The sequence below is a fragment of the Hyposmocoma kahamanoa genome, unplaced genomic scaffold, assembly GCF_003589595.1.
Source record: "Hyposmocoma kahamanoa isolate Upper Pololo Valley unplaced genomic scaffold, ASM358959v1 92, whole genome shotgun sequence".
Taxonomy (NCBI): domain Eukaryota; kingdom Metazoa; phylum Arthropoda; class Insecta; order Lepidoptera; family Cosmopterigidae; genus Hyposmocoma; species Hyposmocoma kahamanoa.
In genome coordinates, this window is record NW_020654748.1 from 4,353,090 (window position 1) to 4,368,346 (window position 15,257).

The window sequence follows — 15,257 nt, forward strand, 5'->3', positions numbered from 1 at the left end:
AAGTTCTTTTTTCTTAATTATTAATACAAAGATTAAATAAAACGAACACTAAGAAAAAATCCTTCCATCCGGCTGGATTCGAACCAACGTCTTTTAGCAAACCGTGACACGGAACGAACAAGCGAACCTTACGACTTTTTGTATGTGGTTATTGCAGACGTTTGTTTTTGGTTTTTAATGACTTGCTCTAGCGCCATCTATCGGAAATCTTCACTCAGCCAGCCACCTTTACAGCTCCCAGCAGCTGACTACCTCTTTCTTCTTTTCTTCTTTATATAATATCAAGTGACGGTATGAACAAGGCGTGTGTCTGTGACGCCTACCTATTTGGTACTGCTACTGCGGCCTGTCACCCTGAGGATAAATTGACAAGTCCCTTGTGCCTATAATTTCTGCCCCCTTACCTTTCAAAACCCGAATGCAATAATGCACACTGTTACTGCTTGGCGGCAGAAATAGGTAAGGTGGCAGTACTTCCTTGGACAAACTCTTTCAAAAAGTGCTGTACTGTTATTAAAATTAATAATATTATATATATTATATATTAATAATATTTCCTAATAATTAGCATCTAAATGATATTCAAATAGAAGGTAGAAAAATAAATGAATAAAATAGAAATATCTATTTCTTACGCTTTCGCGATTGCTGTTTCCTGGAAGTAATATAAACTATTTTCTCGGATTCAGCAGTCAGTCGTGACCTTGGGACCTGTAAGAGCCCAGAACGTTGATTCGTATAAAAATAATTATAACTTTGTTATATAAAAAAGACCGATCAATTTTATTGAAATCGGAAAATGGGTGAAATTCAAGATTCATCTTCAAATTTGCTACCCTTAGAGGTAGTGTATTTTCTTCAAATTTGAATGGCACCACTATTGAGGTACACACCCTTTTCTACAAAAAAAGAATCATCAAAATCGGTTCGCAAATTTCGGAGTACATGCACAACAAAATAAATAAAAAAAAATAAAAAAATAACAACATAACACACAAAAAAGTCGTTAAAAAATAAATTTTGTAATGTAGATCTGAAAAACTTGTCTCATTTTCAATTATCATTCTTCTAATCGCATACATTATAAAGTATGCCACTGTGGAGAAAAGATTAGCCAATCGGCGTAACATACTCCCCGATTGTTGTCCGTTTTCAATAAAAGTTTCTTTTCTAATGTTCGCATTAGATAACTCCTTACACTAATGGGTATACCACATTATATCACAAAACAGGTCATGTAAATCGAACTTTAAAAATAATTCAAATAACAATTTCAAGTCAATGGCTATCAAAAAAGAACAAGAAAATTTAAATAAAAAAAAAACCGACTTCTAAAGTTCGTGAAATTACATCTATTTGCCAAGTTTTATTGAAATCGGTTACCGGAAAGTGAGCAACCTGATTCATCCCCTAGTTTGGGTGGCAAACTAGGGGATGAATTTAGATTATTGAATTTATATTAGATTAGAGGTGGAATATTTTCTTCAAATTTTAATGGAACCAATACTGAGGTACCCTCTTTTCAACAAAAAAGAATGATCAAAATCGGTCCACAAATTATTATAATATCGCGTAACGTAAAAAAAGTACAGTTGAATTACCATGTTACAGTTGAATACGATGGCTTTGCTGCTACAATGTGAAAAAAGCGGCTTCCAAGGTGCGCACAATTCGTTTTACTTAAAGTTCAGTCGAAACAAACAGGAGGTTCTCAACCTCCTGTTTTTTTTGAAGTCCGTTAAAATATATTTACAATTTTAGAAAACACAAAGGAATTTCGTTTCAGAGTGTAGCGATAAGTTACAGAAGAAACATGAGTCCGACCGTACTTTAATCGAGGCATGTTCTAATTACTTTTTTGCTCTCTAGCATTAATTAGTGGTTCAAGTTTCCACAGCTAATAAATGCTCTGACCGCTGAAGAATTTGGTGAGAAAAGTCCGTTTCAGAAATTCTTTTAACACTTTAAGGTGGTTTTTATCTACGGTATTTTAAAATAAATATTGTAGGTGATAAAATGTGAACAAATATTTGACCGCCGCCGTGGTCGAGTGGTTTGCACGCCGATTTTCATAGTGTCACCATCTCTGAGGTCTCGGGTTAGATTCCCGGCCGGGTCAATGTAGAAAACTAACTTTTCTATATAGTCTCGAGTCTGAGTATTTGTGGTATCGTCGTCTAATATTTAATTTAATTTAATATCTGTTTACAAAGAGCAACTCCTATGTTATAAATATTCTTAGAGGAATCTGCTTTAAGAATGACTAGGCCGAAATGAACCCCGTAAGTCCACCGGAATTTGTACGAAATAGCCTTGTAACTAAGTAATTTGGATATATTATATCCAAATTACTTAGTTATTTTTCAGTAATTACACCTCCTATAATAGACTACCGAATTTACAAGTTTCAAAATATCTGGGCTTTGATCTACGAGTCCAACCAAAATGTTTGACATTGAAGTGAAATGTTAACTACATACTACTGCTACTACAGGTAAAAGCGGTCGCAAAACGGTTTCAACCATAAGTCCACGCGCGCAGAAGTATGTAGTTGCCACTTCAATGACAAATATTTTGGTCATTTTTGGTCGTTTTTTGGTTACAGTTTTTACCGTAGTTTGCTTACCTGTATATTAAAAATATTTTTCAATGTGGTTTTTTATTTTTATCCTACTAACGCGTATGCATAGTGCATTCAGGAAAATATATTATTTGAGCCATGTTCAACTCTTTTAATACAATGTATAAATCAAGTTCTTAGGTATATATATAAAGTTTATTAGCCGATATCCTTTTAGAAGTTATAAAAGGATATAAGCTAATAAACTTTAAAACTAAAAAAATTGATTGATTCTTATCATAAAACCACTATCAAAAATTTTATTTCAATAAATCCACGTTGTACCAATTTATTTTGATAGAAAATATTTATAGAAATTCCGAAAACATGCGACGTTCGCAACGCCTATTGGACTACCCTAGTGGATAACCAGTGGAACACTAGCCGATACTGCATTTACCTTATAAGTAAAAATAATCATTTTAAGCAATGTATATTTGTATATATAATGTTTTTTTCCTGTATATAGTACGTATACATACGTGTCGTATTTCCGTTGTTTCTTTATATTTATAACAAATCCTAAAAAATAAAGCAAAAATCTTTTCTTCCGGGCCTCACTAGAATTGTAAAGAGATACAATTTTTCGAGAAAAATAGAGGTGTTATTCTAGCAAACTATGTCAACCCGCTACGGCCGGTGGGACGAATAAACACCAGAGAATCCCTGAGGAAATAGGTACTATTCAAAATATTTACGAAAGCGGGGAATATCCTGTAAAAATACTTTATATTTCACGTTCCAATTTTGTACGCGAAAACTTTCAGTTCTAGGATCAGTTTTTCCTCATCTGACGCTAATATCAGAACCCAAAACTCGGTTATAAAGTAGGCCCGGGGACCTAGTTGAAATAATTAAATTTTGTTCCAAATTCAGATCAAGCCAGATCAGGCCTCTGAAAATGGCCCGACGATCTGGCTAATTTTGTTCACGATTTATTCGCAAAAGCGCAAGATAGAGAAAATTACGAGTGTCATTTTTAACAGCTGTGAAAAAAAAATTGTAGTAGCGCTCCTTGTGAAAAAGTTCGTCCAGGGAAGTGCTGCCACCTTACCTATTTCTGCCGCCAAGCGGTTATGTGAGCATTGCTGTGTTTCGGTTTCTAAGAGTAAGGGTGCTGGTGAGATTACAAGCACATGGGACTTGTCAACTTAAATCTCACGGAGACGGGCGCTATGGCTTTCTTCTCTTATCTTTATCTTTGGAATTTAAAGTCCTGAGTGGCCCACGACTGAAGACGAAGAAAAAAGTCTGCTGAAAAGGTCCCACAGTGACGAGTTTTACCACTTCAAGTTGAACCAATGCCGTTCATAGAACTATTTCATTTACAATATCCAGACTCGTGCATCATCTCTAGACATATTAGTACTTACCGCAGGTGCACAATGTAAAATACGTCTGTTGCATATTTGATCATAGTAAATCCGTGTTGGGTATCTGTAGGTTGTTCATTGTTTATATGTTTGTATGCCTAATGTTTGACTAGACATAGTGAAACTAATTAATGCAAACCATTCTAACTAGCTGATTGAACATGGAATCTGGTCTCCATGTCTGCTAATTTTCTTGAAACCATTCGTAATTTAGTTTAGACTTTAAAATTAAGGAAATAAGTGCGCATTTGCCCTCCATCTTACCTGATGGAAAGCGGCGATGATGTCGTAGATGTAGCATACACACTTAACTAGTGCCTATTCACTCTCACTTTGAAAAGGCCCAAATTGTAGCGTTCGGGCAATAAGTCTGTATGCGGGGAATTTCATTCCGTTCGCCATATAAATGTGGATGCAAAACGCTTTGTGCTAATCTTTGGAATATCCACAGCACAAGCATGGAATCGAAGCCTACGTCTAGTTCTACAATGATGGAATTGTGTAATTCCAACGCAGGCTCTCCGTGATTATATCCTGTAGAACACCGATAAGCAAGCAACTTTACGGCGGTGTTCAAGGCCCTGCAGCTTTGCCTCTACCAAATCCGACTACTCCACAGAGATCAGATGATAATATTTGCTATTCTGCTAAGATCTGGTTGCAATTGCAGTGGAATCTTAATAAAGTGTTAGGAATGGCAGTGATGATGTTCATTCAATAATCAATGTTGCCTTATTCACCTTATTACTTATACAACTGCCATGGAAATGAATTTATCACGTTTAATTAGCGATTTAGTCTTCAAATTATATTATATTTCAATCGTCATTGAAGAGCAGAATACTAAAAAGTTGCAATAGCCGTTGAAAATAGGTCGATGGCTACCCATTAGCCACTGTTCTTAACTTTTAGCGGAATACCAAACGTACTGAATCCTGCTATTGACATTCTATCGACCCATAACTGAGATGTTTTAAATTTAGCAAACCCTGTAAAAGGCCAAAACGACGGTTACTTTAAAAAGAAATACACGCATACGATTTCGATAAACAAGGAGTTTATTCTTGTTAAGCAGCAAAGGGGATCGAAGTAGGATACGTATTATAGGTAAGTAAATACTTTTTGTTTTTGTTTTCGGCATTTCTTTAGCAAGAAAATGACTTTTCGATTTATGAAGCCTGCTTTAATATATTTGAGTTTCAAATTATATATCTGACGAAAGGCTCGCTCGCTCGTCGCCACCGAGGGGTGTCGCAATGTTTTGCCGCGCGCGCACTGGATGAAAATTGTAATTTTTTCAAAAGATTTTCGTTGCTTTTTAGGTTTGAGACCAGGCAATTAGTGTGGTTATTTGGATGCTGTGTGATATAAAAAAGGGAAATTTACGAAGTAAAACAAAACAATAACATTTTTCAATCGTTACTTTAATTGCTTGTAGAATCACAATGCAAAGGCGCAAACCACCGCAACACTAAAGTGACAGTTAATAATTTCAAAAACTGCCATGGAAATTAATATGCGTATCTTAACTTATATCACGTTTCTCTAATCTCTAATCTTCATATTATATACATATATATACACTACGTCATAGACTCGCCATTGAAGAGCAGGATACCCAAAAATTGCAATGGCAGTTGAATAATAGCACGATGGATAGCCACTGTTCTTAACTTTTAGCAGAATAACAAAGTACAAAATCCTGCGATTGACACTATCGACCCACAACTGAGATTATTTACATTTAGCAACTCTGTAAAAGGCCGAAACGACGGCTACTTTGAAAAACAAATATACACAATCACTTTAGATAAAAAAAAAATATTTCATTATACTTATTTTGTCACATGCCAACTTCTAGACAATCTATGTTTCCACAAATAAATGAGCTATGAAAAATATACTCGTTTGTATACTGTACGCTTATGATGTTATAGTAGTAGGAGGTTTATTTAGGATTTCTGAGTGTTTTGTGGGAAAAGCATGGTGTTTATTAGCTTTGTGTTGAAGACCCAAGTTAAGCAAGTAGATTAGTGTACATTTTTAAAGTCGATTAAAGCTGTACCTAATCATAAAACAAGTATAGTGGTGACGCCAGTGACCGACAAGCACTACTGGTCGACATCTTTTTTTATATTCATTTCTGATAAGATCTAGAGCAAAATTTTCAAAACGCTTTTGTTATTAGTAAGTGTCAATTACTGGGTGGGTGTTCATTATTGGTAAGTGTTGATTACTGGTTTTTTTTTTTTTTTATACATGACAGGCAAATGACTCCACTCCACCTGATGTTAAGTGGAAAGTGGTATCCAAACGCGAAGGAACCTAGTGCAGCGATGAAACCCTCACTGCACTAGCCACCTCCACCCTGGTTGGTTAGTTAGTAGATTTTTGGTGATAATTACTGGAGATTTGGAGAAACTAATTTAGATTTTTTTAGTAATAATTACAATAGCTTTTTTATGAAACATACAGCATAATCTTTCTTGAGGATTATATTTGTCAAGTAAACTAATCACTTTTGTATATAATTATTAACACAAAGATCAAACACTTACAAAAAACCCTTCTATCCGGATTCAAACCGATGTCTTCTAGCAAACCGTGCCAAACGCTACGCGTACTAAGCATAGATTTCTCATAGATGGCGCTAAATCGGATGACAAGCACATAGAAGAATTCATAAGGTCCGCTGGTTCGTTCCGTGGCTTAGTTGGAATAGCGACTGGCATGGTTTGCTAGAAGACGTCGGTTCGAATCCGGCCAGATCGAAAGAATCTTGGTATAAGTTTAAAATAAAAAAAAAATTCAAAAATAAAGACACTTCACTTAAAATGTTGATCATTGGTGCTATCACCCTACCATGACCACCAAGAAAAATAGATGATTAAGGCATCTTTTCTCAGATCAAGATTTATAAGGCAACACGCAAGCGAAAATGCTGACAATGTATTACGTGAAGTCTAGGATACATCTTGAAAAGTATCCGGGCGGTATCTCTAAAGAATATTAAGGACAGACGCTTGACCTAAATATTTGCACAGTCCTTTATCTCTGTAAATAAACCACAGCTTGGAAACTAGAAATGTTTAACCTCTTTATAAAACCAAGCATTTTATAGGGAAAAGGAATTACAAAATATACACACAAAAACGAAGAAATATATATTAATACGCATGCGGGGATGATAACAATTTAATATTGATTCCAAGCTGGCTGAATAATTGTTTTTTCTGTAACAATATTCCGATATATTGTAAGAAGGTGCTCTGGGGCGGAACAAAATTACCATAAGGTAAAAGATGCAGACATAAGAACGCGTCGTCTTCGTTGACGTGGTTAACAATGTTTTCTGCCCTTCGGGGACACTGAACAATATAGATCGGTCTATTCTCATACCGAAGATGCGGAATAGATACAAGATTCATCTAACAATAGTGATTTATTTTGATAGATGTGCGATTTGAACCTTATTTCCCCTCAGCAGGGACCCTTTCCCCGTTTAATTTAAATAATACGGAAGCCCCATTGTTTGGATTTGTTCCAAATGTTTTTTGGCGCTTGTGATTTTCTTTCTGGCGCATTTCGCTAATCGATATATCCATTTGGGACTTTTAGACCGTTACTCAAACCTAGGTTGTTTGTCTGACCTAGCACTTTGCATAAATCTGAAAATTAAAATTTCTTTCGAAAAAAATCGAGTGAAGAACTTCAAATTTTTCCACTTTCACCAATATGCTGAACGGAATATGAAAAATCTGCTGCTGTTCTCTACTATAGGCAGTGTTTCGTTCCACAATGGTTCCAGAGGGGTCATAAAACGACGAGAAATGCAAACGTGATAAAATCCAGATTGTTCCTGGAGACGTGACGTGATTTTCTCTAAAGAGACGAGGATCTTTTCATCAAAATTGTTCACGACTGTCACTTGTCTAACGGTAGTAATGTAGATATAATGGAATATGGACCTAGCAGTTAAGGGCATAGCTAAAGTAGTATAATGTGATGTAAGTTGGCGAAACAGATGGCGCTTATTCCGGACTTCAAAACTAACAAGTTTGTATCGAGTTTTGGTTTTCACGACTGTTACACATAGGAAAAAAAACTATTTTTCCGGATTTAAATCGCATATATTTGTTTTTTCAACCAAACCAACAACGAATAACTAGTTTGTTCTTAAAAAATACGGATACTTAAAAAAAGAAAATGGTCCTTATGTATGTATATTACTTTTAAAATTAATTTTGTGATTTGTTTTGTTATATACATAATCTTTATTCTTTACTTTTGTTTGTTATTTTCTCACATTGTTTAAGAAAATAAACTATATATATATATATGTGTGTATGTATATATATATATACTGTTTTTCATAGATATACAGGGTGTTTTGTAAAATACCAACAACCTCGCAGGACTATATTATTAACATAAACCAACAACTTTTATTCCATGACTTAATAATTCATAGGATTTTCCCTCTTAAAATATAAAAATATTTAAATTGGAATACACACACACGCACACACTCATAGCCCCGCGGTAGAGAAACCCTGTATCGCGGGTGCCATGGAAACTCACGAAAGAAATAAATGTATGCCATACAAATATGCGACTCTTGCACGTTTGAACTTAGTACCGAGAACAGATTTAAAAAGTGTCAGATAGTACTACAAAAATTAATGTTGTTAGTCATCATCTTATTTAAGAGCTAGACTCTTGTCGATGTAGCCTTCTCCACTCCTCACGGTTCATAGCCAGTTCTTTGACTGAATGTTGTTAGTATTATACAAAAATAACCCTATATAGATTTATATTATTCGTTGAAACGTTCCGTTGGTGGTAGACCTCATTTACATATATTTTATAGGTAGTACGATTATTCAAATGTAGAAGAATCTAGGCCATCACATCTTGGACAGCTTCTACAGAACCAATGTAAAAATCATTCAAATGTAAATTCAAGACTTCCTTCTAAGCTTTTACAAATATCTATGTTATTCTTTACAGATGGTTAAGCAGCAAAGAGGATCGAAGTAGAATACGTATTATAGGTAAGTACATACTTTTCGTTTTTCTTTTTCGGCATTTCCCTAGCAAGAGAATGACTTTTCGAATTATGAAGCCTGCATTAATATATTTGAGTTTCAAATTACATATCTGACGAAAAGTCGGTCGTCGCCACCGAGGGGTGTCACAATGTTTTGCCTTGGATGAAAATTATAATTTTTCTAAATTGCTTCTGAGTGAATTTCATTGCTTTTTAGGTTTGAGATCAGATAATTAGTGTGGTTATTTGTTAAAGGGGAGTTCTATGATGAAAAAAGAGGGAAATTTATGAAGTAAAACAAAACAATAACACTTTTCAATCGTTACTTTAATTGCTCGTAGTATCACAACGGAAAGGCGCAAACCACCGCGACACTAAAGTGACAGCTAATTATTTCTAATAATTAAATCCAACCACAAGAAGCAATTCGATTTGTACCGTTAAGGACTAAGCACACAAATCAGGGCCGTATCCGGGACGTGGGCGGGCCGTGCTCCAAAACATCGGTGCGTATATTTTTTATGAATTCGTTCACACATGTCCGTGTCCAGGCCGGTGCCGACATTCATATAAACGAGCACGGCCCTGATGTGTATATTTAATCCTTCACTGTTCCTCTTTTTATAAACCATCCATCACTTCACCCGCGCCATCATTTTAATTCCAAAGAGGCGATACATTGCTGCGTTGACAAATTAATTACAATTTAAACGAACCGACACACGTTTTCTAGCAAACCGTGCCAGACGCTATGCCAACTAATAAAAGCCACGGAACGAACCAGCGGACCTCACGAATTTTTCCATGTGCTTGTTGTCGGATCTTTGTATCTGGTTTTTCAACGACTGTTTAGCGGTAGCGCCATCTATGAGAAATTTATGAAAGTATTTTGTCACCCAGTTAGGTAACTTTACAGCTGCTAGCCCTGGCTAGAGATGTCGCTATTAACTGTATTTAAATTTCCTATTAAATTGATTACAATTGTTCACAAACAATCGTGATCATATTGACAGAGGTATTCAATAATCGACAACAAAATGTGGGTATATAATTTATCATGGCTAACATCTGGGACAGTATAACAATTTGTTATCGATGAACTCTTTAGTACACTTTAATGCGTGGTGATTGGAGCAGTGACTATTAAGTCGGATATTTATTTTAGACTCTAGCCTTTCCCGTGGCCTAAAAGATAAATTTCGAATGTTTAACATCTCTCTCTCTCTCTCTTCTCTCTCTCTCTCTCTCTTCTCTCTCTCAATCTATACAACCTCTAATGGCTTTGGTTTATCACGCATAACAGTGCATGTGTTTAATCAATCAGTTTGGAAAAAATATAAGAGTAAAATTGAGAATATACACACATCAAAAAAAGTTTGCGATCAATAGCATAAACTCCTATAATTCTTTAAATTTAACTTTATCAAGAAAAAATCTATGTTGTATGCTTTCTTTAAATAGGAATACCCTGTTTGAAATTAAAATATAAAACTATTTTTTATTATTTATTTTAAAAAATTGAGCCATTAATCATAATGTAATAGTGATAGAAATTTCATAGAAAGAAAAAGACTGTTTAATTAAACTTAAACAACAATTTATTATTAAAAGGTGTGAATTCAATATAAAATAACTCCTCCCCTGGCTCGAATACATGCGAAGATCCTCCTGGGCATGCTGAGGATCAAGTTATCCAGCATTTCCTGGGGTAACCTATCCCATTCTTCAATAGCGGCTTCCCTGAGCTCTGGAACTGTCTGGGGACGTGGCTCACCGTTCCATACTGCTCGTTTAAGAGCATCCCACGCATGCTCTATTGGGTTTAAGTCGGGCGAGCCGGCAGGCCAGTCTAATCGTGTGATATCGTATTCTTGAAGAGCAGCATTGACTCGTTGAGCTCGATGTGCGGGCGCATTATCATCGACCAGTACAAATTGGTGCCCATGGTTTACTCGGAATGGTCTGACGATATCATCAATAGCAACTGCTTTGTACATGTCTGCTGTCATGAAGCCCCGATACGGGATCAAAGGCGTTCTAGCTCCAATCATAATGCCACCCGAAAAGGACACCGATTTTCCGCCTTGCTGAACTGTTCCAGTGGCAGATCTTTGTCTTTCACGGTCGCCTGGTCTTCTCCAGACACGGACACGTCGGTTATCTGGATGAGTGCTGATTCGGGATTCGTCAACGAAGAGACAGTTTTGCCAAATGTTTTCGTCCTCACCTTCTTCATTTTGCCGAAGTCTAACCCACTGCAATCTTCGTTGTTGACGTTGCCGGGAATTGAGCGGAGCTCGCCAAGACCTCCGTGCTCGTAATCCAGCCTGGTGCAAGCAATTGCGAACGGTCTGCGTGCTAACTTCAAGCCCAGAGGCGGCCCCGACTTCTGCTTTTATTTTAGTGGCGTTGATTGTTGGATCACGGGCTGCCAGCAATCTAATATAGCGCTTTTGGGCAGCTGTCAAAACAGTTGGGCGACCGCTGCGGGGTCGGTCAGCTAAATTCCCCATTCCGTGATACCTCTGCAACGTAGCCACGACACAGGATTGGGATATAGCAAGTCTGCGTGCTATTACTCTCGTGGTGTATCCTTCTTCCCTCAAAGTTACTATTCTAGCTCGTAAAATCTCTGATAATCCTCTTGGCATTTTTTCAATCACAACTTTCCGCGAAAAATATCTTGAATCGCTTATAATTGACTAAATCAGATTTCTGAATGAGCGTAAGCTAGGACTGAAAGCCTTTTTATATGAAAAAACAATTGAACGGGGTCATTATTTTATGTTCTAATTTATTTTTAAATAAAGAATCTAAAAAGAAGAAAAAATCATAATATAATCTACAGTAACAAAAAAGATTTCAGTTTTTCGAAGTGATCGCAAACTTTTTTTGATGTGTGTACTCTGATTACTGTAGGGTGTAAAAATACAATTCCTATAAAATTTCACGAAAGAAAAAAAAACAAAGTTACTTCAAAATTTAACAAGAAAACCCGTGTATTCAATAGGTACTATATTTACCAATGGTTCTTTTTTAAAATAAACTGAAGTAAATAGAACGCAAATAGTATACGGTATACATTTTTGAAATGGCTTTAATATTTTTTTATAAACAAATTAATTCTGAAATAAAGCCAGTATCCCAGCCGCTCGACCCGAATAAAATGAACCGTATTAGTACGGGAAAAATTGAAATTCGAGCTGAGGTACTATCAACTATTAAATGGTACAGGCGGTATTCCCCGCGTGGTGATAGGAGCAGTAAATATTATTACGGATATCTATTTTATATTCTTGGCATGTGGAATTCCCGGCGACAATGAACGAAAATTGCTATTATTATTTATAATTCCATCAAAAACATGCACATGAAAAACAGTACATAGTACTAAAATAATCGCCCTCAAAAGTTCTTTGAGGGCGATTATTTTAGTACTATGTAAATAAAGAAATTTGTCCTTTAGTTTGCCACCCATAGGGGTTGAATATTTTCTTCAAATTTAAATGGAACCACGTCTGAGGTACCCTCTTTCCTACAGAAAATATAATCATCAAAATCGGTACAGAAATGACGGAGTTATCGCGTAACATACATACAAAAAAAATGTTGTCGCATTGAGAACCTCCTCCTCTTTTTGAAGTGTTTTTGAAGAAGTGAAAAGTAAATTAAACTAAGTCCTTTGAACAGACTTTTGCTGTAAAAAGCCTTTCTCTTCACGTAGTAAATCTTTTATAATGTTTAAAAGTTAGAAAATACTGCTTGTTTACAAAATCTTGAACGTGGCAATTTTTCATATCGGTGTCATTTATTTACAATGTGGAACATGTTGTACCTACTTCAGTCGGTCACGTCTTGAGAAGGTAGTGGTTTCTCAGGTAACAAAAGGTTGCTTTATATATTGTTGAATTCCTAAAACTTGTTCACAATAGAAGTAATTTCGGCACACAGGTTTACTTTAAGTGGTTCACCACATGGCTAGAGCTGGTCAGATTTTTTTTATGACCGTACTGTAACAACGACAAAGCCGTTGCGTGTTTCGTTTTCACTCTGAGCGTCCCGATGCGAAAAGCACGCCTTTTTCGCTTTTGTTACTTGGACATGATTTTTCTGACCAGCTTAATGCGATTTCGTGTTGATAAGTGTAATAAATAATAATAACGCAGTAGTTTAGTTGCAGTAGGGATTCGTGAGAAGGAGTTCGTTCAGGGAAGTACTGCCACCTTACTTATTTCTGCCGCGAATCAGTAATGTGAAATTAGAGGACATGGGACTCGTCAACTTATATCACAGGGTGTCGGACGCAATGCAAGTGCCCCTCAGATCTATGCGATTTTAAGCTTTGCAACTGTTATGAAGCGTGTAGCTTACCATCAGGCGCACGAATTGTTCGTCTCGTCACATAATATTATAAAAATAAAAAACAACAAATAACGCACACGCTCATAACCATGCACTAGGAAAACTCTGTATCGCGGGTGTCATGGACACACACACACACATATAGAGAGAGAAAACCACAAATTACACCCAAACTTACGAGAGAAATAAATGTAGGCTATACAAATATTTCCCCTGGTCTGTAATCAACCTCTGCGTGGTGACTAATTTGTACCTTGTGTTGTACTTCAATGATTTAGGTTGTAATTTTTTTTATGATACCAACGCCTGGTGGTAAGCGACACGCCTGTCCATGACAGTTGTAGCGCCACTAAGAGCTTTAAATCACAAATAGCTGAGGGGCACAGCTAGTGCCCCGTCACCCTGTGACTTAAGTTATTAAGTCCCATAACTGTCCTCTAAAGCTGAATCTTAGACCCGTGTGCTTACTTTGCTCTTAATTTATATTTCTAATAATAATAAAGAAAAAAACTGAAATTGCCGTTCTGGGTAGTTCTGAAGTATATTCCTTTGTTCTGGTACTCATAGTACAGGGAATTCATTAATTTAGAAGTAGGTAATTTTTTTGGTTGTATAAAAAAATATATACTTTTATTTTCAGGAGTTCATAACGATGCCATGATAGTGCGGCGGGGTTTTTGCAAGGGAGAGGAGTTTTTTGAATTTTTTTTTACTAATGGCATAAATGCTTAAAAATGCAACATCAAATTCAATCACAAAAAATCATTTTCTCGCGCTGAAAGAGTTTAATTGTCCATTATAATAGTCTTATTTTTATGTATCCGAAAAGTATTCCGTAATCACAATCCTTTTTATTATAAATAGTATAACATAACTACTTCCTTCAAGACAATACGTATGTAACCAGTCTACGTGGTTAAAAGTAACCTATTCATGCACTGATGGCACTCGCGACTCAGGGTTTTTCCAGTGCGGGGCTATGTTGCGTGCGTTATTATTATTATTATTATTAAAATTTGAGATCGTAGTTTAGCCAGCTTGCAAATGTTAATACGTCAGAAATGCTTTTATCACATGAAACTCATTGAAATAATACGGATTATATAAAACAAATTATGTTTATGTCAAATTTTATCTATCTCGCATAAAAGTTATCGACTAAATTAATTCGTAAAATAAAAACAGAACAGGTCAAAAAATTATGTCGACGTAGAGTTCATTGGAGGTATCGATCTGTGTTGAAGGACCGACAACCGATGGGGGAAGCGAGTTCTTGAGTGGAGACCATTGCTTGGTAAACGCAGTGTAGGAATCTCTCGCCAGATGGATCATCTGCTAAAGGCAGTTGGATGCGATCGGCTGAGGACCGTGCGAAATAACGCTCATCGGGAGGGGCCTATATCCATGATGAATTATATGTATAATTAAGAACACAAACAATAAAAGTCATAACAAACACTAACAATAAGAATCATAGAGGGTCATAAGTTTAAAAATTTAAATCGCAAAGCAAAATGTACTCATACAGCTATTCGTATAGTTATTCCCGTTAAAACAAATAGTAAACAAAAACGTTTATCATGTAATAAATTCTCGCTTCATAATGGTATAATATAGTGCTTCTGTTCGTAAATGTGTTGTCTAGTAACAAATAACGATATACAACAAAAGTGGTTCTATAATATGAATGGAATAGACTCAAAGCGTTATACGAAAAGTTACCGTAATAAATAACATGAAATAAGTGGACCCCTTACTGGACCACAGTCGGTTGGAAAGTTCCATAACATGAACAAAAAGTTTTCTCAGGGAAACAATCAGTTTAAAGGATTTTAGAGGGAAATTCCAATAA